The following is a 26,106-nucleotide window of genomic DNA, read 5'->3' as shown; positions in this document are numbered from 1 at the left end:
TCCTGTTGGATGTGGTTGGTCCTTCTTGGTGGTATGCTGACATTACCCTGGCTACCGTGGCTCTTGATGCATCACAAAGACTTGCTGTCTTGGTCACAGATGCGCCAGCAAGAAGTGCACCAACAATTTGTTGTGTGCATTGCAATATTTAGAGCAGAACTGTGCTCTTACCCTGCTAATTGAACCTTCACACTCTGCTCTTACTGGTGCAATGTGCAATTAATGAAGATTGGCCACCAGGCTGCTCCAATTTAGCCATGAAACCTCCCACACTAAAATGACAGGTGTTTTCCAACCCCTGTATATTTTCCAACCCCTGTATATTCTGTATCATTTACGTTCACTTTGTACCATTTTTAGTTATTCACTGGACCCGAGTAAGAGTTAAATGGCAACAATAAATGGAAAAACTGCAGAACAGTAGAGTATTTTTGTTGTCATATGATGTGTTTATGCTGAGGCACATTCTGACATTATCAGAACCAGAACTGTCCGCCTTAAAAGACAAAATAATCTGTGACCCTGTGGTAGTGTGAGGACAAGTGGTCAGGAGGTTACCGGAGAGAGGTGAGGCAGAGACGCAAAAACAGTCTGGAACCAGGTAAGAATCCCTTTAGAAGTGTTTATTGTGACAAATTAAGCACCCGAACCCAAAAACAAAAATGAAAACAAAACGAAATTTACAATATATATACAAACTATTTACACGCTACACTGGTAGGAGTTAAAGGTGGATTGGCAGCTACCACCACAAACGCTAATACTCAGCACAATAAACTCCCGTCGGCATACCAGCCACGCTCAACCAGCCCCCCAATAGTGTACCCGCCTGCCTTTAAATACCTTTAGCCCATCCCCGGCTAAACCAACAAGTAATTAACTTGAGGGCAGGTGGGTAAGACAACTATACATGATTGTATATGTACAATATTAACATATTTACAAACAGAATGACATGCATGTAAACATTTGGACGTCCAGGTAAGTATTGATGATAATTTTACAATGTTAATGTATTATTTTCTCTGTTCTCTTTTTCACAGGTACCCCCAGGCTCCCCTGCCCCAGGACACCCCTTGGTCTCTACCCAGACCTTAAGGACCCGGGTGGCTCGCGCGCCGCCATTTCCACAGGATCCAGGTAAGTACTGTGTTTGTGTAAAAATGTCTTTGCAGGTAAAATGTCTCTGGAGTTGGTGGTGATGTATTCAGGGCCCTGACATCATCACACACCCCCCCCCTCAAAGTCAGAGCTCCTCAGAGTCTCTTGATAAAAAGTCAGCAGTCACATTCTGAGCTCCTTTTTTGTACTTCACCACACATCTGAATGGTTGTAGTGACAAGTACCATCGTGTGATTCTTGCGTTTGTGTCCTTCATTTTGCGCATCCACTGCAGCGCACGGTGATCAGTTTCCAGTGTAAACTCACTGTTAATCAGGTAGTACCTGAATGAATCTAAGGCCCACTTGATCGCTAGAGCCTCCTTCTCGATTGTTGAGTAGTTCCGTTCTCTCGGGAACAACTTCCTGCTTATGTAGGAGATGGGGTGCAAGTCTCCCCCCTCAGCTTGTAACAGGACTGCACCTAATCCGACTCCTGATGCATCGGTTTGCACAGTGAACGGCTTACTCCAGTCCGGGCTTCTCAAGACAGGTGCAGAGCACAAGCACGACTTCAGCGTCTTAAAGGCCGCGTCGCATTCTGGAGTCCACTTGACCTTCTGTGGATGACCATTTTTTGTGAGCTCTGTGAGGGGTGCCGCGATTGTGGAGAAGTCGGGAATGAATCGGCGGTACCACCCCACCAGACCAAGGAATGACCTCACACGTCTCTTGGTGCTTGGAACAGAGGCGTTCATGACAGCCTCCACCTTGCAGGCTTGTGGCCGCAGCACACCATTCCCCAGCACATACCCCAGGTACGTGACTTCGGACTGCGCCATATTGCATTTCTCCGGATTGATCGTCAGTCCAGCCTTCTTGATCTTCTCCAGCACCACCCTCACATGCTCCACATGGTCTGCCCAGGACTCGCTGTATATGACAATGTCATCGATGTATGCTGCCGTGAAGTCCTCCGTGCCCCTCAGCACCTTGTCGATTAGCCTCTGGAATGTAGCCGCTGCCCCATGCAGACCAAACGGCATCACTGTGAACTGATACAGTCCACTCGGAGCTCTGAACGCTGTGAGCTCTCTTGCACTTGGATGCAATGGTACTTGCCAGTACCCCTTGCATAAGTCCAATGTTGTTAGGAACCTGGCTCTGCCCAGCCGTTCCACTAGCTCATCTGTGCGTGGCATTGGGTATGAGTCGAATGCAGAAACTGAGTTGAGTTTAGAGAAGTCCACGCAAAATCTCAGTCCCCCATTCTTTTTGGGAACCAGAACCACAGGGCTGCACCACTCGCTGGTAGATGGCTCTATAACTCCCATTTTCAGCATGCTCTGGACCTCCTTCTTGAGATCAGCAACGAGTCTTGCTGGAACTCTGCAGCTTGTCTGTCTTATGGGATCCGTCTCTTTCAGCTTAATGACGTGTTCCGCCAGACTTGTGCGTCCCGGCTCTTGACCAAACAGTCCATCTGGGATGACTTTACTCAGCTGCTCTTGGTGCCTTGGGGAGAGGTGGGCGAGGGAAACGGTGGGATGATGGTCTTGTGCCACTGGAAAATACTGTTCATCGTACTCCTCCTCATCCTCCACAGCTCTCAGCCAGAGATGGTCGGTGGTCTCTGCTTCCCTGTCATGCCAGCGCCTCAGCATATTGATGTGGAAGGCTTGAGTAGTTTTCTTGCTGTCGGGCACATAGAGTTCATATGTGGTAAGACCCAACCGCTTGGTAACCCTGTAAGGACCTTGCCACTTCGCCAGAATGCTGCTCTCGGACGTTGGCAGCAGGATAAGAGCCTTGTCCCCTGGCTTCAGTTCCCTCTTCCTGGATGCTGCGTCGTACCATCTCTTCTGGCTGGCTTGAGCTACCTTCATGTTCTCTTTCACCAGGCTTGTAAGTTTCACCATCTTCTCCCTCATCTTGAGGACATAAGAGAGGACATTGACCTGACGTTCAGGCTTCTCCCCATCCCATGCTTCTCTCAGCACATCCAGTGGTCCTCTGACTTCACGTCCGTACAACAGTTCAAAGGGTGAGAACCCACTGGATGCTTGTGGCACCTCTCGGTAGGCAAACAGGAGGTAGGGAAGCCACTTGTCCCAGTCAGACCCAGATTCTGACACAAACTTCTTGAGCATTGCCTTGAGTGTCTTGTTAAAGCGCTCCACCATGCCATCGGTCTGTGGGTGGTACGGAGTAGTCTTAATGCCTCTTATGCCTAACAATGCCATAACATCCTTCATAAGCCTAGACATAAAATTAGTGCCTTGGTCAGTTAGGATTTCTTTTGGGACCCCTACCCTTGAGATCAACTGGATCAAAGCATTAACCACTTGTCTGGCCTTCACCTTTCTTAAAGGGAATGCCTCAGGGTACCTGGTAGCATAATCACAAATAACCAAAATATACCTATTACCCTGCTGGCTTCTAGGCAATGGGCCTACAATGTCCATGGCTATGCGCGAAAATGGGACTTCAATGATTGGTAAACTGACCAGGGGCACTCTGTCTGACTTTTTAGCAGGGGCAGTTAGCTGGCATGCTTGACATGTTTTGCAGAAGTTGACTATCTCCTGGAACATTCCTGGCCAGTAAAACCTGCTGGTTATTCTTTTGATTGTTTTACTCTGGCCTAGATGTCCTGCCAATGGATCTGCGTGAGCTAGATTTAGCACTTCCTGCCGCAAAGGTTTAGGAATTACAAGGTAACGCTGCTCATTTTTGACCCTGTACAATTTACCCTGTTGCACAGTAAACTCAGTTTCGCCCCCTACATCCTGTCCTGCTTTATCTGCAGCTTCAAAGAGCGTACGCAGAGAATTATCGTTGCTTTGTAGACTGCCTATATCAGTAGACAACTTAAGCCCCACTATATCTGGTTCAGCAACCCTCTCTTCTACTCTGGTACCCCTTACTTTATCAACTCTTTTTTCTCTTTTGCTTTTACGCACTTTTACGTCACCCGCGAAAGGAAGTTGATCACTAATTTGTTTATTTTCTAAGCTCTTGCTGAGCTTGGTTTGGGCTCTAGTAGCTACGCACACATCTGCTGCTAGGCTACTTTCACTCAAGAGGTCTACGAGTATTGGCAGGTCCCTGCCCAAGATTACATCATACGGTAAGTTCTCCACCACCCCCACTCTTAAACTATAAGCCTGCCCATTTATTTCAACTATGACCTCAGCTGTAGGGTACATTTGTTCATCGCCATGAACACACCTAATTTTAACTTTGGTCCCCTGAAATTCTTGGGCTTCAGGTAGGCTTCTCCTAGTTAAAATGGTTTGGCTCGCTCCCGTATCGATAAGTGCCTTGAGTACTTTCCCACCAATTTTAACCCTGACAACTGTGTCACTGTCACTATTTGCTGCCTTACAGTCACTAGTTTTGGGTACATATAGGAGTCTATTGGCCCTAGTGTTCCCCACTGGACATTCCCTGCTCTTATGTCCCAATTTACCACAAGTAAAGCATTTTAGCATGTTCACCATTTGTTGCTCACTGCTACCTTTGCTCACTGTGTAGGGCTTTACTTTGGACCTAGACCAACCACTTTCTTGACTGAACTGTTTATAAGAGGCATCAAGACTTCTCCCATATCCCCCAACAGTCCTACCTGGCTTTTCTGCCGTCAGGAATCGTCTGCCCCAGTCAAGGTGCCGGACCCCCTCAGAATGCCGTGCAGTGATGTACGCATCAGCCAATTCCACTGATCTGGATGTTGTTTCAGGGCTGCGTTCAAGAATCCAGCTTCTCAGTTCAGGAGACAACACTTTCAGGAACTGTTCATGGATGATGACGTCACCGATTTCCTGCTTCGTTTTCTGTTCGGGCCTCATCCACTTTTCATACAGGCCTTTCAGTCTGTTATGCAGCTCCCTGGGGGTCTCCTGTGGCTTGACACATGCTTCCCGGAATCTTTTCCTGTACGTGTCTTTGTTGATTTCATACTTCCTGAGCACTGCTTCTTTCACCTTTTGGTAGTCACCAATGTCGTCAGTGTCCATTGAGATGTATGCTTCTCTTGCCTTGCCCTCCAATGCCGGAATGAGATAGATAGCCCAGTCCTCAGGTGGCCAGCCTGCTGTCTGTGCAATCCTCTCAAACATCGCGAGGTAATGCTCGATGTCATCGCTCTCTTTCAGTTCTGGTAGTCTAGGTGTCGGGCGAGGTGCAGAACGCTGTGGTGGTGAACTACTTTGTCTGTCCACAGCTGCTCTGGTCTCTCTGCTGTGTCTCAGGATCTGTGATGGATTCTGTTCTGAACCAGTTTCCACTTCATCAGCAGATCGTCTCTGCTCTCGCTTTTCTTCTTGAACAGCCTGCTGAAAAAGTGTGAATTGGTGTTGTAGTGAACGCCATCTATTTTCTTGTTTTGCAGCTTCTTTTCGCCATGCCTCATCTCTTTCTTGCTGTCGAAGAAGAAATAACTGGAGGGACGCTGCAAGCTGCTCCACATCTGGGGTTGAAGTCTTTTGCTCTTTTGCAGCAGCTTCATCCATAATGGGAAGATTCGTTGCCCTCTTGACTCTTTCAGTCGATTCACTGAGTCGACTCCTTGCTGAGTTTCGGTTCGCAGGGCTTGAACGGATCTCCGTTTTTTTTTTTTTTTTTCCACCCGTTTTCGTCCCGCTTCTGCTGCAGCGGATCCCGGGGCTCTTATTTTGACAGGCGTTGTTTGGGCGCGTCACAATCCGCTCCTTGCTCCCTTCGTAGTGTACTTCCGGGTGCTCGCGTTGGCTTCTAGCGGTGTTTAGGACCACACAGCCGGCGACTTCTCCCTCTGTTGCACCGCGGCGAAGCGCGTAGCGATGGGAACTTTTCCGCACTTCAAAGGCGTCTTCACTACCTTCCGTCGTAGTAACGTCTCGTACTCTCTCCCTTTTTAGACCGCTGCCACCATTTGTGGTAGTGTGAGGACAAGTGGTCAGGAGGTTACCGGAGAGAGGTGAGGCAGAGACGCAAAAACAGTCTGGAACCAGGTAAGAATCCCTTTAGAAGTGTTTATTGTGACAAATTAAGCACCCGAACCCAAAAACAAAAATGAAAACAAAACGAAATTTACAATATATATACAAACTATTTACACGCTACACTGGTAGGAGTTAAAGGTGGATTGGCAGCTACCACCACAAACGCTAATACTCAGCACAATAAACTCCCGTCGGCATACCAGCCACGCTCAACCAGCCCCCCAATAGTGTACCCGCCTGCCTTTAAATACCTTTAGCCCATCCCCGGCTAAACCAACAAGTAATTAACTTGAGGGCAGGTGGGTAAGACAACTATACATGATTGTATATGTACAATATTAACATATTTACAAACAGAATGACATGCATGTAAACATTTGGACGTCCAGGTAAGTATTGATGATAATTTTACAATGTTAATGTATTATTTTCTCTGTTCTCTTTTTCACAGGTACCCCCAGGCTCCCCTGCCCCAGGACACCCCTTGGTCTCTACCCAGACCTTAAGGACCCGGGTGGCTCGCGCGCCGCCATTTCCACAGGATCCAGGTAAGTACTGTGTTTGTGTAAAAATGTCTTTGCAGGTAAAATGTCTCTGGAGTTGGTGGTGATGTATTCAGGGCCCTGACATCATCACAGACCCAGACTGCAAGCGCTGATGAAAACAGATGTGTTGGCACACTGGGCATTCCTCAGGCCAACAAATACTGCTGCCCGGGGTACAGCGGTTTTAAAGTCGGTGTGGAGGGACAGAGACAGCCAATCAAATCCCACCACCAGCCTTGTCTGCCAGAGGTCCAAACCAGACCAAGTGACAGGTGCTGTCAATATATCGACGGTCCGTCAGGAAGTGTGTTACAGCCCTCTGCCGCATGCAGCCGATGAACTGCCAGGCCTGTCACACACCTCCCTTCATCCCTCCCACCATCCCTCCCTCCCTCCATTCCTCACCCCCCTTCATAACTCCACCCCCCCCCCCCCCCACCTCTCCGTTTCCCTAATGCAGCCTGCAGAAAGTGGAGGCACAGCCCGTGATGGAATGGAAAACACCTGTCCCCTTCAATCTGCCACAGCAACCGCCCAGACAGGAGCGCAAGAAGACCAACAGGTAATGAAGAGAGAGAAAGAGTGGAGTGGAGGGAGGGAGGGACTGAGGGAGGGAGAGATAAAGAAAGAGAGATGTGGGTGGGTAGAAAATGTAAATGTAGAGATAAAACAAAACAAAAAAAGAGGTGGTAGGATGAAGTGAGAAAAGGAGACATAGAAAATAAAAAAGAGAGAGAGAGAGAGAGAGAGAGAGAGAGAGAATAGAGGGCATGTAAATGTAGCAGAGAGAAGAGCGAGACTGAGAACAGGGTCCAGGAAAACAGAAAAAAATGAAGTAGTATATGGTAATATATGGAGCATATGGTTGTATAGGGAAATAAAAAGTAGTATAGGATAGTATATGGTGTATAAGGTAGCATAAGGAAATACAGGGGAATATAAAGAAGTGTAGGGTAGTATATGGAGTTTAGGGTAGTAAATATGAATGCACAGTAGTGTAGGGTAGTATATGGAGTAAAGGGTAGTATATGGAGTATAGTAGTATAGGGTATTAAAGGGGAATATAAAGCAGTATAGGGTAGTATAGGGAGGATAGAGTATTATAGAGAAATATATTGTAGTGTAAGGTAGTATATGGAGAGTAGTACAGCATAATTGAGGGTATTTACTTTTTGATAATATTTTAGTTATTTTCTTTTGCATTTTTCCTATTTAATATATGCAAATTTAGCAAAAGCTTGTTTGATGGAAAACCCACTACAGCAAGAGGCAGAGAGAGATGGAGAGGGTTGGGAAAAAAAGAAAAGAGAGAGAGAGGGGAGGGAGGGAGGGAGAAAAAGCGAGGGAGAGATAGAGAGCAAGCCTATCTGCTAATACTCTAATTTGCCTTGTTAATTAACCCCGCAAACAATAGCGTTTCCCCAGCAACTGCAGCAGTCAAACCCGTTTAGGCCTGCCAGGTCCGCTCTCATGCTGATTTCACACGGCCGCCGTCACCTGGAGACCCACCACTAATGCTCATTACCCAGCATATGAATGGCAAAATGAACAGAGCCTGTTGCCTTTTAAAGCACCAAGACAATGTTCCTCTGAATGTTCCAGCCCTCCACAATACACCGCTTACTGCCGCTGCACCACCAACGAACCAGCATACATTAACATGCACATACATTAACACGATGATCCTGATGGAGTGACCTATGGATAGAGTCACCTATCCATAAAGAAGAAGGTAAAGAGGAAGAAGATGAAAAAGGGTGGGATAAAAGAAGCAGAATGTGAAGAAAAGTAGAGATAAGAAGATGATTTTGATAAAGGGGAGAAACATAAAACGAACAGGATGAAGAAGAATTTCTTGCCAAAATATAAGTAGGTAAAAAAATGCTGTCCCTTTCTCATTAATAAATCGTTAACACTGACCTTACCTGAGACAGTTGAACCCTGCATTTTTTTTTTTTCACATGTTGTTCTGTGTTCTTTTGTGACCTCCTGGATGAGTTGTCCATGCCCTTTTGGAGTTATTTCGGTCGGCTGGCCACTCCTGTCTGCTGGAGTACCACAGCCTTAGAAATAACTTTATAACCTTTTCTAGACTGATAGATCAGTCAATGACTTTGTTGTCTTATCTGTTCTTGAATTTCTTTAGATTGGGGCATTATGTGCTGCTTTTTGAGATATTTTCTTCTGCTTCATGATGTCAGAATTTTTCTACAGGTTCTGACTGTCATAGCCTGTTTGTGGCTCAAAACTCATAAAAGATTTCCAAAATATGTGGCTAATCCTAGTTGATCCATGGGGGCAATTATTTTTTTTACATTGGGGCAGGTTGGTTTGGATTTTTTTTTTTTCAGATATGATTTTTTTTTTATGATAGTCTATGACAAAGAAAAAAGCAAAAACAAAAGATATCTGCAAGGGGGGGGGGGGAATACTTTTCCATGGCTCTGTATATAATGGGTATTTACTATCCAAGTTAAGGGTACAAAAGACAGAAGGATATATTGTATTACTTGGCAACCTATGCTATTTACGTAGTTTCTAAACCTCTTTCAACTTTTAAACCTCTTTTCCTACTTCTTCACAGAACTCCAGGACCTCAAAGTCATGTTTTCCTACATCTTCATCACTGGAACTGTGTTTTCTCGTTTTTTTTTTTTTAGAGACACTCTGACAATTGACGCTGTAGAGCAGATGTTGCTACATCTAAATAAAGCTACAGGGTCAAGATGAGTCAGGCGAGGTGTGAAGCAGAGCTGGAGATGGACAGTATTTCAAGCTGCAAAGAAACAGTTACACAGGAAACTGGAAATAAATGTGGGGGAATAATGCTGTAGTAGCTGCAAGCTGCATGCGAGTGCCTGTGTGCGGCAAACATGAGAGAACACTCTGTAATTGGCTACAAACCTCGTACCCATGACATCCAAATCTGGGATGAGAACAAGTTCAGATACATATACACACATGTTCACACACTCGTCACACACACACACACCAGACGCGCCAACCAAATATTTTCATTTAGCTTTTCCGTGATAGCGTCTCGGGCTCTGATCCGTGCCCGCGTGCCAGCTACAGCAGCATCTCGGCACCTCTGCCAGATAGATTAACAGAGAGAACTGGAGCAGAACGATGCTTCAGATGTACCACGGACGTATGCAAATGCATAAGAGAACATATTAACAATTGGATCGTCTTCCCCACTGAAAGAAGTCTGCAATAGAAGCAGTTTCCTGAAGAAGCGATGAGCTCGAGCCGAAGTGAAGAGATTTGGGAATTTGAAAATGTCTAAAAAATGTAACCCTGCTTAATTCTGAACTGATTTAGAGTGCGTTTACACCTACAGTACAAGTCAAAAGTTTGAAAACACCTTCTCATTCTGTTAGCAAGGCCAGGACAAGGTGAGACACAGGTTTGTTATAAACACATATGCCAAAGAGTACCAGAACTCAGTGAAACCAGAGTCAGTGCATGAAAAGCGAAAACAAGCGACAAGCAGCATAAACAGGAATAGGAAAGAGAGAAGTCGAAGTAGAAAGCAAGGTCGGTAACTAAAGATCCACAACAAAACTAGACAAAACTAGGGCTAGGCAAGTGAGCAAACAAAGAACAGAAATGGGTCAATAACAATCAGGCAAGAAAGCAAGGAAAACGCATCGTATCAGAGCTAGAAAACTAGTTAATACTTGGCGAGGAGAGAAAAAAGAGAGGGCTATTTATACAGGTGCAAACAGGTGAGAGCAATTAGCAATCAGGAGGTGGGTGACGCTGAACTCTGCAGAGTCTCGTCATTGTAGTCCATGAGCTAAGATTGCTGGGAAATGGAGTCTTTGGAGGACACATTGTCCTGAACACATTCATTGTTTTTATTTCTTTATTTTTTCTGCACTGTAAATGGATTCTGAAGTCATCAAGACATATATTGAACACATAAGGAATCATGTAGTAATAACTTAAAGCTTAAAAATGACACAATCTCGTCCAGTTTTTCCATCTCTCTGGTCTGTCCCTGTGTTTACTGTACTTACCCTCTGCATGTGCCCTGTGTGTATCCCGTGTCTCCACCCCTGTCTTCTGTGTGCTTACCTGTTCATTTGTGGCTCCGCCCCCTCGTTACCTGGTCCCAGGTGTTTCCCTTCTCCTGTCCTTGTCTGTGTGTGTACAGTAAATAGTCCCCTTGTTCCTGTTTCTTCTGTTCGTGTTTATATGTCTTACGTCAGTCAGGTTAAGTCTTTCTTTGGTTTTTCAAGTCTCCATGTTTCTTTGTCTCTTGAGGTTGGTAACGCTAATGAACTTATCCTGTACAACAAAGGAAACTCTTGGACTTCCTTCCCTAGGACATTCCTGATGAGAGCCAGTTTCATCATAACGTTCTTGATGTTCTTTGCGACTGCACTTGAGGATACTTTCAAAGCTCTTAAAATTTTACAGATTGACTGACCTTTCTTTCTTTCTTTCATTCCTTAAAATATTTGTATCTTTACTTAGTTTAATTATTGGTAGTTCTCGCCATTATAATATGGATTAGAACATTAATAAAATAGGGCTATTCACTGTATACCTGTAACTCTACCTCTTCACAACTTTACAAGTGATGCTCTCAAACTAACATTAAGAGACAAGAAATTCAACACACTGAGAAAACCAGCCAAAATGTGCACAGCTGTCAATCTAAGCAAGAGGTGGATGGGATATTCCATTTCTGTTAAGCTGTGATCCACAATGTCATGTGTCTTTAGAAAGTACATCACAACAAAAAGTGCAAAAAATGCAAATAAATGTAGAGCTTCTTTAATTCTAAGGTACAAACAGAGGTTAAAATATGGTAATGCTGAATGCAGCAAATGGCCCTTTTAAATTGCAATTATTTAGCTTTTTTTTAAACAAATCATATTGTTTTAAGCGTTTAGCATGCCGTAAAAGAACCTATTAGCCTGCACTGTGTCTCTGACTCGACACTCGCGCACAGCTAAGAGCAGAGCAATGAGAGCATTAGAATGAGTCTGCTACGGTCCACTGAGCTGTGACAGTATGGGCTAACAAATTAGAAAGGGCTAGCGCAGAAAGCTAAGGGTTAACTGCTATGGGAAGTACAGGGACGTTAGTGTGGTTACAAGACTAATGACTACTACATGGCCCGCTTGCATAACAAGCGCGAGTGCGAGGTTATCTCCGAAGAGGAATCTTTTATACATAGCCTTCTTCTGTTGTGTAGCTTCTATTTAAGAAATATTTTACAACGATTGGTCCATAGATCAAACTCTGATTTGATAAAATTATTGTTTTTCTAAATTTGTATTTCTATTTTTTCCCCAATCACTAGTGATGCCACAAAACAAGAAGAGTGAAGACTAGCACATGCCTCCTCCGACACATGTGAAGTCAGACTCTGCCTCTTTTCAAACTGCTGCCGATACATCAGCTCACAGATGCAGCCTTGTGCTGATCGACATCACCCTTTTGAGTAATGAGGGGAAAGAGTCCCATCTACCCAGAAAGAGCAAGTCCAACTGTGCTCTCTTGGAGCTCCGGCAGCTGATGGCAAGCTGCATGACCTGGATTCAAACCATCTAACGACCTTCTGATCATAGTGGCAGCGCTTTAGACCACTGGATCACTCTGCGCCCCAAAAGTATTGTTTTTAAACCATATTGGTTTAATTTAAGCAGCCGCTAATTTACAAAAAAGGATTAAATAATTGATAAGCTGCGGCTAACTGTTTACCATGATGTTCACGAATCACTTCATACCAGTTATTGTCTAGTCTTTACTTTAGTGTTAAATCTTAGGGTTGTGAGACAGAGTTGAGTCTTTGCCTAATTTCAGGTCCTTTGGTGTAGGCATAGTCAAAGTCTTGACACTTTTAAATTAAAATTCCAATTAAGTCTCAAATTTTAAGACTCTATGCTCTGTGTAGTGGAAGTCCCAGGCAAGTTTCACGTCTCCAGGATAAGTCTTCTTGTGTAGAGTCTTAGTAGAGTCTTGGCTCTCTGGACTTAGAGTCCCATTGGGTCCTAAATAAGTACCACCACTCCAAGGGTGAGTCTTGTCTTTCTGTAATGAAAGTTCCAAACAAGGTTCAAGTGTCCTGGGTAAAAGTCTTTGTTAAGTCTTGCTTTGACTCTTTGGGGTGCAAGTCTTAATCGAGTCTCAACTCTCTAGAATGAAAGTTTCAGTTAAGTGTTTACACTGGTGTACTGTTGGAGTTCTTGTCTAGTCTTGATGCTCTGGAGTAAGACTCTGGAGTCCAGTCAAGAGTCTTAACTCTGAAGTAAGTTCATTAACTATGAAGAGTTCAAGTTAAGTGTTGTCTCTCCAATCAAGAGTGTTCAGGTGAAGTTTAGTTGTCTTGTCTTTGGGTCTCTGAGGTAAGTCCTAGTCAAGTCACAGCTCTCTGAGGTGTAAATTCCAGTTAAGTACACAAGACTACTTGGGTGTAAATCTCAGTTGAGTCTTGTAAGACTGGTGTAGGACTCCTTGTCTAGTATAGATCACCTAAAGTAAGTGTTCCCATCAAGTCTTGAGTCTCTGTCATGTGAGACTCAGTGAGGTCTTAATCATCTGGGTTGAAAGTCAAGCCTTGAGTCTCTGGGATGTGAAACCCAGTTAAGTCTTGATTATCTGTGTTAAAAAGTCAAGTCTTGACTCTTGACTCTCTGGAGTGAGAGTTCCAGTCAAGTCTTGAGAGTCTTTCAGGATAGTCTTGAATTTCAGGAAGTCTAAACTCTCTGAGTGGGTGTATCCCAAACACATTTCAAGATTCAAAAGACCCAATCAATTATTGACTCTATGCTGTCCATCAAGTGTAATAACTTGCTAGGTTCATTTTGAAATGAATCAGGTCTGCAATTTACTAATACTTCAGTTATTTGCAGTTTCGCTACCTAATACGTTTTCTAGCCAGCCATTTCAGTAGTTTGGCCTCTTTCCTTTAAACACTGCAATTACTGCATGTAGCGCTTCAGTTTTGTCCATTATGCTGAAGGTTGTTCCATGTTTTTCCAATGAAAGGTCTTATTATTTAAAGCCATATCAAAACTGATGCTGCTTCAAGCTGCAAAAGAATTGCATTGCAGTAATGACTGTATTTTATTTGCTGCATATAATTTTAAGATTTTTTCTCATTGGAAAAACAATTTTGGCATGACTCAAATCTGAGTCGCTGCCTCAAGTGCCCATCTGGGATCTACGGTGCCTGTCTTTGCTGCATACCTGCAAGCATCGTCATGATGTTATCTATGATAACGAAACTTCCGACTGTCTTCCGTCACCTTGTTCGCTCGTTTGTATGCCGGAATGCTTGTTCCCGCCACTTTTAACACAATGTGTTAAAAATGTCCGGTAACCACGACACCCCAGAGAAGGGAGATTTAAACAGACAAATCCATCCTACTCATCGTAATTATATGACAGCGAGCCTCCGCGCAGATCCTTTGATCATCGCTATCGGCCCATCTGTGTTTGTTTAAAGTTAAACAGTCTATCTCGTGTCATTATACGGCTAATGATGCACTGTCCTCCGCACAGCGCGGCTAATTGTGGTACTCCTATACCGCCTAATGACTTGATGAGGAAATTATTGATCTAATGATCTGGGCCGACGCGCTACAGGTAGACGGATAAATAAATAAGCGCGCGCCCCTTCTCGCGAACGGAGGGGTCGTCAATCTTGGGAATTGCCTCTGGAGCGCTTTAGTCAGTTAACATTTTAGAAAACGGTCGGCCCATTAATAATAAAGCCGTATTAACATAAGTGAATTCCTCCACCGTGTAGGATTCTGGAGCAGTTATTAAAGTCCAATTTGGCCCCATTAATAATGCATACACCTTTGACTCTCTAATATCAAGATTATGTGGAATTACGGAGGGCATACATTATTTATTAGCGACATTCAATTGGGGACCTTGATGAGCCTTAATTGGCGGTCGGGGGTGTCATTAAGCTGTCCCTGATGAGACCTGTCAGTCAGCCCTCTTGTCCCTTTGACACACACTTATACACACACACGCCCATACAAAGCATCCCCAACGCCACCTGTACCACCTGTGCCATAGAGTATAAGTGTATGACAGTGGCTAGCCCCTGAGGGGCCTCGGGACCGAACCTGTGCTCTCCTCGTGTCCATCAGGGATGGATTGGCATGCCACAATGCACAGTATGGACACTGACCCCTCCACTACCCCTCAGCACACACACACACACAGACACACACTTGCACTCTGTGCCCGCTTTAAAAGTTAATGGCCTCCCGCTCTACACAGGGAAAAATGAATGACAAGAGAAGGTTGGAGGGGACGTTTACACGCGATACATCATTCCATCTGGTGTGCAGTGTCACTCACGTTGTATGTGACACACCACAGCCTCGCTACGTAAGTGACCTGCAGTCTCCAGCTTGTCATTGTTGGTCATTAAGATGAGCTACTTATGATGACAGCCCCTCTGGGCCTTGCTCGGAGTGGACCATAGAGAACCAAACCCTGAGAGAATGAGAGCTTTATTATGTATTATTTGTATGGTGGTCCATTTTTAACAGGAGAGACACCGACATGGTAGTAAAAAATGGAAAAGTAGGTACTCTATGTGTCTCTTTGTATGTGTGTGGTTGGTGTTGGTATGAGTGTATTATGTCCAATGTTTTTAGTGTCACTGTTGGTTTGAGAGGGGGGGTCAACCACAAAAATATATGATGTGTGGTCAAGGGCCCTATTGCAATGCTTTTTGGCACCTTACGCCCCATCAACAGTCTATTTTTACGCCTTGTGTCCATGCTGGTAAAATAGCATCTAGAAAGAGTTCAGGAATGAATTTACACTGATGGGCGTGGTGGTCTGGAAGTGAGGTGTGTTCAGGATTATTTCTGCTGTGTTGCTATTTTGGCCGCATAAAAAAAAACACAGACTGAAATAAACCTAGACAACAGTCAATCATCAGAATCCATTCCGTTAGGTACGTCACGCATGTGAACACCCCTACTCATTAACAACAATAAACAGAATAAAGAATAAGGCATATTTTTTTTTTGTGCCATAATCATACCAAAGGCACACGGACATGCTCTAAATCCAACTGCATGATCCGCATTTGACCAGTGTGCTATTGATTGCCCCAAGTGTGCATCAACATATGACCTTCAGTCTCTAATTTGTAAGTCCAGACCAAGATCTAAACTGAGACTCTTTTTTATTGATATTGTATCTACATATTTGTTAGTTTTAAAAGGTTCACTTTGTAGTAAAGAACAAAGACCTTTACATGATACATCTACAGTATGCACCATCATCTTCACCAAGGTCACTATCATCTTCTAGTGAACTCTAGAGAAATTTCACCACTGGACTTTGGTGACAAAGCATTTGCTTTGTCCTATCACAGAATCACAGTGCTGAAGTTCACTGATCTCCTGAGAGCCTGAGACCTATTCTTTCACTAATGTTTGTAGAAGCAGTCTGTCTGACTATATGCTTGGTTTTATAATGCACCTGTGGCCATGGAAGTGATTGGAACCTGAGTTTAATGATTTGGATGGGTGAGTGAATACTTTTGGCAATATAGCGATACAGTGAATGTGTTCAGGGGTTGCTTCTATTTATATTTGACATTGATTGGTGTGTAGAAGAATATGCATCTGATATGAGCCTGTTGTCAGTTGTCAGTCTTTCTTACCAAAAATGATTAGTTAAGTTGCCTCTAAAGAATTTTGCAAGATGTTTTATGATAGTTGCTCAAAGATCTTGGTGTGGTTGTTTTGATCTGTACTTGAGTGTGATTACTGTGTTCACACCTGCCCAAAAGAATGATATGAGACAAATGATAAAAAAAGCAAATCAAGTTTAGTTTTATCCGGAATAAAAAACGCAAGAGGGAAATCGATCTTAAAAATGTCTTTTTTTTTGTCCAGACAGTGCTCTAATTCACCTTTCCCCTTTAAATGTTTCTAATTAAAGTGGCCTATACATGAGCCATTTGCGTATGTAAATCCTTTAAATCTTCAGAATTTTGCCAAAGGTCAAACATATTGACCAAAACATGACAGATTTATATAGGACACAATAAAAATCTGAATGATATAAAATTGCCCTCTACGTGTGTTATCCGTTTAATCAGAGTGGATGCACAGATCCATGGGGAATGTGTATTTTTTTTAGCTATGAAGAGAAGGATCTAGAAAAAAAAAGACTGACGTGATTATTTGCCATATGGTCTGTTTTGTAATCTAATTCATTGCCAGCGAAAATATGACAATTGTGATGAGAGTTTTGGGTTGGGTCCAAATTGGCCTAAGCATATGTGTTAATGATGATTAAAAGGGGAGGCGATGAATAGCTCAATATACTTTCTGTATTCTGACAGACAGGATGTGACATCCAGCCCCGCAGTGACAGAGAGGGAGGAAAGATGGAAGAGGTGTCTGACAGCCATCTATACTCACTCAGGAAGAAAGCAACGAGCGTGAGAGTGAGAAAAGAGGAATTGATGGGTGGAGAGAAAAAAAAAGAGAAGATGTGAAAAAGTAGCTTGGCATTTGGAGATGTACTTAAGGAGACCAGAATGGAACATAGCTGACCGTGCTTATTAGCCCGGCTCTGTTCACACACTGCTGCTGGCTGTGAGACCAGAGGAGAGGATTAGCCTCTTTCTCTCAATCCTTTACCACCACCTATCTCTCTTTCTCTCTCTCTCTCTTTTCCTCTCTCTCTTCCTCTCTCTCTTTTTCTCTCCATATGTATTTATGTCTTAAAAAGTCTTCAGAAACATTTTTTTTTACGAAGTCTATTGAAAGAAGTTCTTATAAATGGGATTATTACTTAATACAACTTGTTAATAATGCTTTGTAAGCATGGTTATAAATCCCTTATATGCTTACGCAATAATACACAAGAGGGAGTGCTATAACGTGTAATATTGGTAGTACTGCTGTGCTGCAGTCGTAGGCACGTAGGCTGTTTATTGAAAGATTTTGAGTTAAAGAGTTTGAGAAAATACACTGAGAGTTAAAATAGTTCCATTGCTGCTCTGTTTGTAGCTGCACTGTTTGGCTTGTAAGCACTGCATCGTTGCTAGTTTACCTGTATGTGGCGGAGTAATACATGGAGAGCTTCGGTTACAGTGCATTACTGACTAATAATGTCCCTCATAAGGTGCCTCTCGGCCAATCGCATTGCAGGGTTGTTGTACTGTCATATGAAAAAGTTTGGGCACCCCTATTAATCTTAATCATTTTTAGTTTTAAATATTTGGATGTTTGCAACAGCCATTTCAGTTTGATATATCTAATAACTGATGGACACAGTAATATTTCAGGATTGAAATGAGGTTTATTGTACTAACAGAAAATGTGCAATATGCATTAAACCAAAATTTGACCGGTGCAAAAGTATGGGCACCCTTATCATTTTACTAGTTTGAATAGTCCTAACTACTTTTTACTGACTTACTGAAGCACAAACTTGGTTTGGTAACCTCATTGAGCTTTGAACTTCATAGCCAGGTGTATCCAATCATGAGAAAAGGTATTTAAGGTGGCCAATTGCAAGTTGTTCTCCTATTTGAATCTCCTCTGAAGAGTGGCATCATGGGCTCATCAAAACAACTCTCAAATGATCTAAAAACAAAGATTGTTCAACATAGTTGTTCAGGGGAAGGATACAAAAAGTTGTCTCAGAGATTTAACCTGTCAGTTTCCACTGTGAGGAACATAGTAAGGAAATGGAAGACCACAGGGACAGTTCTTGTTAAGCCCAGAAGTGGCAGGCCAAGAAAAATATCAGAAAGGCAGAGAAGAAGAATGGTGAGAACAGTCAAGGACAATCCACAGACCACCTCCAAAGAGCTGCAGCATCATCTTGCTGCAGATGGTGTCACTGTGCATCGGTCAACAATACAGCGCACTTTGCACAAGGAGAATCTGTATGGGAAAGTGATGCAAAAGAAGCCATGAGGTGTGCTTTTGCTTTTGCATTCCTCAGGCGACTCTGTTTGTGGCGTGCTTGCAGAAATGGCTTCTTTTTCATTCAAATCAAACAACGCACTACGCACATTCAATGCACATTCATAAGGCATTATGAACACAGGATTCATAGAAAGTGTTGCCGAAGTTTCAGACTGGAAAAATACTTTTAACATTTTTTTTCTAGATCTTCAAACTTTACATTGGGTTAAATTGACCCGAAACATAACAGAAGGGCTAAAAAGCTGATTTTAATCAAGTTTCAAGAGGTTTCAATTGAAGTTCATTGTCAGAAACTCTCTTTTATTATCTGCTTCAGTCACATTCAGTTCATTTTCTCTCAGAACCTGTTTTCTCTCTTCCAAATAAAAGAGCCATTTTATCACAGGAAAAGAACCCCGCAGACTGTTCACTCACCAGATCCGACTCCGCGAGAGAATTTTCTGCATTTCTGCATCCAAAAAAGCATCTACTAAATATCCTCCCTGTCTCTATCCATCACTTTAAATGTTACCTAAGCACCAACGAGTTGCCATCGGATATAATTGGCAATTCATTTTAGACCCTGACAATATAGTGGAGTCATTTCCCCACATTCAAACAATACCGGGGTGGGACAAAGCCCATGTGTCACCTCCCCTCTTCATTACAGCAGTGGAGATAGCCTCATCTCCGTGGCCAACTTGCTCACATAATTGTTTTCCACCTCTCTCTCCACAGCCAATTTAAACATATTCCTCCTCCCTCTCTCTCTCTCTCTCTCTCTCTCTCTCTCTCTCTCTCCTGAGGTGCGAATAAGAGAGAGTGAAGATGACCCCCTCCCTCGCTTTTCACTTTTATTCACCATCTATTAACTGCGTGACACAGAAAACACAGGGTATAATATGCAGTGCGTCCTCTTTGCTGTTATTTGTGTGGTGACACGCTGACAAGGTGGCAGGACTTGGGAATAAGTCTACAAGGCTCAGGACAAACGGCAGACACGAGACAGAAGGACTGAAGGACTGAAATTCAATAACTTGCAAGTGCACAGAATAGAGACCATTTTCACACCATCTATTTCTTATTTTTGAATCTTTAACACTGTTAATGTGACCTCTGCGTGATCCTCCTGGATGAGTTGCCCATGCCCTTTTGGAGTAATTTCTGTAGGCCGGTCACTTCTGCTTTTTTTTTTTTTTTCTATAAACATAAACAATAAATTAAATCATAATTTAAAAACTGCTTTGTATATTTATTTAGGCTATATTAGTCTGGACTTAAACATTGTTTAATAATCTGAAAAAAAAAATAAAAAAGCTGTAAGGGGCAAATACATTTTCACACCACTGCATATAAAAAATACATTTACTTTTACTTTTATTATTACTCTGCAGTTTCTACACAGCTAGGTTTCCTATGTATACGTATACAGCGCTAGAAAAAATGAAGAGAACACTTCAGTTTTGCTATTTCTAGGTATATGTTTGAGTAAAATGAACATTGTTGTTTTATTGTATTAAGTATGGAAAACATTTCTTCCAAATTCCAAATAAACATGTCATTTAGAGCATTTATTTTATGTAGAAAATGAGAAATGGCTGAAATAACAAAAAAGATGCAGAACTTTCAGACCTTAAATAATGCAAAAAAAAAAAAAAAAAAAAAAAAAGTTCATATATATATAAAGTTTTAAGAGTTCAGAAATCAGTATTTGGTGGAATAACCCTGGTGGTTTTTAATCACAGTTTTTTTCATGCATCTTGGCATCCTTTTTTCCTCCACCAGTCTTACACACTGCTTTTGGATAACTTTATGCTGCTTTACTCCTGGTGCAAAAATTCAAGCAGTTTAGCTTGGTTTGATGGTTTGATTATATTCCTTTTTTAAGTGGTCTCTTATTTTTTTCCAGAGCTGTATATTTGAAGAGAATATTGGTACATGCAAGAATACACTTTTTTTTTCTGGCTGCTCTTGTAGTTCACCACTGTTGTGCACTGTCAGAGACCATAGTCCATTCACCTTCTGCTTATCTTCCAGTTTCTGACAGCAAAGCTTCTACTGGATGGATATTTTTGGATATGGGGCCACCATCAACCTAACAGTGACACTGACACGATTGTATTGCCAGCACCACACACACACACACCATACACACACACACACACACTACCCTGTCAGTGTCAATGCTTTGTTGAGAATGGTCCACCAGCCAAATAATCTGGTCACCAGTGGCCCTGTGGTCAGAAACTGACCACTGATGAATGAGGCCAGGACTGACAAATTGGAAATGACAGTCAGAGAAATGGGTGGATTCTGTCTCTATACAGTACGCTATACTGTATTAGTCACTGAACAGTGAAAGAATGGCGCTATAAACTACAGTACTTTATTAAAAAGTGAAAGTCAGAGAGTATCTACATTCAAACATTTCCTCAAGTATATAAAAATAAAAAGACGTTCATTAATAAGAACGTAACTTTTATGCTGAGCAGAACCGGAACAGGCTAATCTGTCTGATCTAAGCCTGTTCCAGCAGCTCTTTGTGTACTGTGGTGACTAATGTTGAGCAATGTTGGCAGTATTAGTCTTTAAACAGAAAAGATTAGGCGAATGAAAAGTAAAGAAAAAGAAATAAATCAACTTGTAAAGAGGAAAAACTACTTGTTCTCTTGGAAATGTACATTAAAAGTGCAAATCTTTCAAAATAAACTCAATAATTGCTGTTACTACTGGTTATACTTGTATTATTCATGGGAATTCCACTAAATTTGTATGATTTTGTAATAAATAGACAAGTAGACATCCAAATCAATCGCTTCCCAACACTGGTCCTGGAGCACCTGGCATATGTTATGTTTTTTCAGTACATTTCAACATTTCTTGGCTCCAGGAATCAGTGTGCTGCTGTCAGGGTCTAGCAAGAAGAGGACATGGAGATTTTATTACCCCTTTTAGACCTGAATTATCATCAGTGATGGAAATTTAACAATGTTATTTTCTGTCTGTAAAACACAGAAAAAAAAATATCTATATAGAATATAACTCCTATAATAAATTAGCTACAATATATTAACCTTTTTATTTCATAAACCATCTCTAAACAATTAAAAAATAGCTGCAACTTTGCCTCAGTGGCTCTAGTAGTATTACTGTTTTTCTATTGCAGTGGGCGTGGCCAAGCTACTGTTTCATGGGTTCCATTGGGTTCATGGTCTATTTTGGCGGACAACAGCTCTCAAATATTGTGTTATGTGCAACAAAAAATGTTAAAATAAAGAAAATACATGATGTCCATTGTAATGGATACATTTAGCTACAATATTTAATAGCTTTTTTTATTTGCATTGCAATAGAAGCCTGTGTGATATGTTTTCTATGTCATACTAACCTTTTTATTTCATAAACCATCTCTAAACAATAAAAAATAAAACATGATAATTAGTCAAAATAAGCTGTTACTTTCATTGGTTCCATTGGGTTCATGGTCTATTATGGTGGACAACAGCTCTTTAATAGTATTATGTACAACAAAACATTTCAAAATAAAGAAAATACATGATGTCCATTGTAATGGATACAGGGTCTGAAAGGGTTAAACACTAAAGAAAACAAAAAGAAAACAAACAAAGAACGAAAAAAAAACACTGAGAACATGGAAACTAAGATTTAACAACCTAACAGACGAAAAGACGCACAAGAACCGACAAAGAAAATAGGAAACACACGGACTATAAATACACACGGTCCAAAGCGGGAAACGGGAAACACCCTGGGACAGGTAACAAGGGGGTGGAGCTACAAATAAACAGGTAAGCACACAGACCGGAGCATGTGGAGAAAATGCACGGAGGAAAAAGGTAAACAACCATTGTGTTTTGTGATGTAAGGATTAGATTGAGCTAATCAGCCATGGAAACCCATTCCATGAATCTCTCTAAGATCTACTGTTCTTAATCTAATCTGAAGCTACATGAAGTTTGGAGGTGTGTAGTGATGTAGTGGTTCTGCAGAAAGTTGTCTCCTCTTTAGCGTTTGCTGATCAGATTTTGATATTTCATGCTGATGAAAAACTCAGAGCGGTTTGCTGAGTTGCTTTCAATCCCAGATGTTTCCATGATGAAATAATATAATATCACTGACAGTTGGCTGTGGAATGTTTAGTAGTGAGTAGTGAAATTTCACGACTGGACTTGTTGCACAGGTGCAGCATCCTATCATGGTGTTGGAATCCACTGAGCTCCTGAGAGCCTGAGACCCATACTTTCATTCTTTCTAATGTTTGTAGAAGCAGACAACCATGTTTTGGTTTTGTTATACAAATGGATAGCAATGGAAGTGATTGGAACATGAGTTTGATGAATTATTTGGCCACTGGGTTTTAGGTCATTAGAGCAAGTTACCATTTTCTTTAATGCAAAGTGTGACTTAATACTGGCTTGACTTACAAACTGTATTGAAGTAACTCTGTGTCAAGTTATGCCAGTGTAGTTCCTCTTTAAATGTTTCCCACCAGTAAAACATATCGTCGCTGTCCTATGAAAAACACTTATCTCCATTTTTATCGATTTTTAGTTTACTACATAATTTGAACAGACAAACTGTCCCTTACACTGTGCCAAAATTTCTTGATGAACGGACCAATAGAAACTCTTCAAAACGACCTGAAATAAACTTTTTTTACATTGACTTCCATTGAAATTGAAGAAGGTTTTTTCCCTCTCCTTTAAAGTTGCTGTTTGGACTTTCATTGGACAGCGACGATATGAGCTATTTTTGAACAGTGGCACAGCCAACAATGGACCTAAAGTAGCCAGATCTCATATAGTAAGCACTTGCACTAAAGAAAACACAAAGTAGCAGTTCTTTCTAAAGTGCATGGTGGCGTTTCTCTGGGGAAAATAAGAATTCATAGCGCTACAACTGTAGAATTGGCATACTGAGCCAAGACATTTCTGTCTGCTGAGCCTAAATGTAAACTGAACGAGGAACAAATCCACATGAAATTGGTTTGCAATACGACTCATTTATATTGCAGTCATGGGCGTACATTAGGGTTACACTACTTTACTCGGAGGAGTATTGTTCTCTGAACAGCAGCCCTGTTTAAGAGGGGGACGTGAGGTCCACACTGAATAGCATTCCTCTGAGGTTTGGCCCATCATTTCTCAAATCACTTTCCATTCAACCCCAAACGCTGTCTGGCCCCTCCCTTCTACGCCTCTCTCGGGTACAGAGAGCCTACTGTGTGGCGCCAAACTAGTGCTGAAGCCCTGTAATGAAGCGTTTCAGATTAGCACGGCTGTTCTAAGACCTTGGGAAAAAAAAAAGAAAAGAAATAAATGGCTGCAGGTAGAATGATAATGGGGTTCTTTAACTTGTTGCCAAGTAGAACACATTACAACGTCTAAAACATCAGGCTGAAAAGCCCTTTTTATACAACAAGCAGCCAACAAATTCACACTGGCAACACTACATAACCCATTTGACATCAACACAGTGCAGAATTTGAAATGACCAGAATGACAAAACAAAGGCTTCATTGTTCAGTGAGAACAATGTCTGTTCATAAAACAATAGTTTACAGACACATTTAAAATTTAATTTCCATATTTTCATCCTTACTTCAAATACATCAGCCCATCAGCCATCTGCCTGAAGTTTACTTTAGAGTTTAGTCTTATATTGAAGATACACTGAAGTGCACTGTAAGCCCGGATAAGTTGAATTTACTTTAAAAATGTTGAGGAAACCGGTTGCCTTAAAAAAAGTTGAGTAATGGGTAACAAAAACTTAAGTTAGCATAACTTAAAACGTCAAGTTATTACAACTAAAGGGGAAGTTGATTGAACCTTTTTATTTTTGTTATACTGTAAGACCAGATAAGTTGAGTTTTCTTAACTCTTTTAAGGCAGCCGGTTTGCTCAACTTTTTTAAGCAATGCGGAATAAAAACTTGAGTTAGCATCAATTAAAACATCAAGTTACAACAACAGGGATTAAAGGGGAATTTGATTTATTTCTGAGGTAGCCCAGACGGTGAGTGTTAGTCAGAAACTGTTGGACACACCCAGTATGCAAATAGACTGTGACAGAAGCCAATAGAAAAAAAAAGAAGCTGTTAATGGCAACAGACTAAACTCAGTTATTATAAGTTGCTTCAACTCAAAGATCTCAGTTAAAATAGTACAGTTTATGTGCTCACAAATGTTCAACTAACTCAAAATAGTTGAGAATATATAAAATATTTTCTGGTTTGTTTAACACTTTGCAAAGTATTGCCTCAGTATTGTCTCAGTTATTTGACTCTGCATTTTCGAATTTCATACTTCCCCTTTGGTTAGGTTGTGAAATTGTTTTTGATTACTTGTTTTGATAATTGAGCACTTTTTAACAGAAGTTTTTAACATTTTAAAATATGTTTTATGCTTAGTTTTTGCTAACCGCTATGCTCTAGATTTTATATGCTATAAAACACTAAAACTGTATGAACCGGTGTTCTGTCGAATTGTCCCACCCATCGATACATGCTTCCCAAAGGAACTGCGCATGCATTGACCTACACAATTTAATTATTTCTCATGTTTTTTTATGTATAATTAATCTGTTTTAGGGGGGGGGGGGGGGTGGGGTTATGTGCTTTAACCCTTGTGTGGTGTTCGGGTCTGTGGGACCCGTTTTCATTTTTCATCAAATGATACTAAAAAAATATTTTTTCTAACTCAAACTCATTGGCATTGGCTCATTTTTTGTGAAAAACATAAATCAAAACACATTTTCGATAAACACACACTGTACATATTAACCATGTAAGCTGTTTATATTGCTTGCAATTTAGGTGAAGCGAGCATGTGTAAAGCATTTTAATGTAAAATTGCTTCATTTTATAATTAAATACAAGTAACAAAGTAAACGAGTAACAAAAATATGAGCACCACACAAGGGTTAAACAACCTGGACGCACTGTCATTGCACTAAAGTGTTAAAGGAAACCAAAAATTACAATTATTATTATAGATAAATACAAAAATGCAGTTTGTAATGAGCTTTATTTGCCATAACTTTGCCATGATACAATGATTTTTGCAATCCAAATCTATTAATGTACATATACTGGAATTTCACTGGGTGCATGCCCTTAAATAGTGCTTCTTTTGTATTTTTACACTTAAATATACATTAGGGAAGCTCGCTTTGACAAGGTAGGACAATTTGACAGAACACCGGCTGCACTCTGATAAGAACCTGATCCTAATTCAGATTGTTAATTTCTGTATTCTGAATACATTTCTGTGTTCTGTTGCTTCTGTTGCATCCCAACATATTTATCAAGCGTCTCCAACTGAGAGAGCTGAGCATCCCCAGTCAAATAATCATATTAATTGGGATGTGACTAGCAACAGCAGCTAATCGTTTATTGGCACGCTCATGCTCTGCCATGTGAAAAAAAAAAAAACTGTGAAATGAAAATATGAGCCTTTGTGGTCATATGCCTGATGTATGTTTTGTGCACTGCAGAGCTTTCTACCAGAAAAATACATAAAAATCCT

The 26,106-nt window shown here is 41.5% G+C and overlaps 1 protein-coding gene and 1 long non-coding RNA gene across 4 annotated transcripts in view; one reads left to right on the top strand and one right to left on the bottom strand.

Moving 5' to 3' along the window:
- aurka (aurora kinase A) overlaps nucleotides 1-26,106 on the bottom strand; it is an 833,084-nt gene that overhangs the window by 339,101 nt on the left and 467,877 nt on the right. Inside the window, exon 1 of one of the 3 annotated variants that reach the window (XM_049466067.1) lies at nucleotides 24,718-24,727. The exons of the other annotated variants lie outside the window; for them this stretch is intronic. The gene's annotated coding sequence lies outside the window, so the exon portion shown is untranslated. Of the gene's footprint in view, nucleotides 1-24,717; nucleotides 24,728-26,106 lie in introns of those variants that run through there. 3 annotated transcript variants of the gene reach the window in all.
- Nucleotides 524-6,634, top strand: LOC111194315 (uncharacterized). The gene is made up of 3 exons (XR_007424974.1): nucleotides 524-601; nucleotides 1,044-1,140; nucleotides 6,537-6,634. It is a non-coding gene; the product is annotated as an uncharacterized LOC111194315 (long non-coding RNA).

The sequence above is a fragment of the Astyanax mexicanus genome, chromosome 17 (genome assembly GCF_023375975.1).
Source record: "Astyanax mexicanus isolate ESR-SI-001 chromosome 17, AstMex3_surface, whole genome shotgun sequence".
Lineage (NCBI taxonomy): Eukaryota > Metazoa > Chordata > Actinopteri > Characiformes > Acestrorhamphidae > Astyanax > Astyanax mexicanus.
This window is presented reverse-complemented; position numbering and strand designations above follow the sequence as displayed.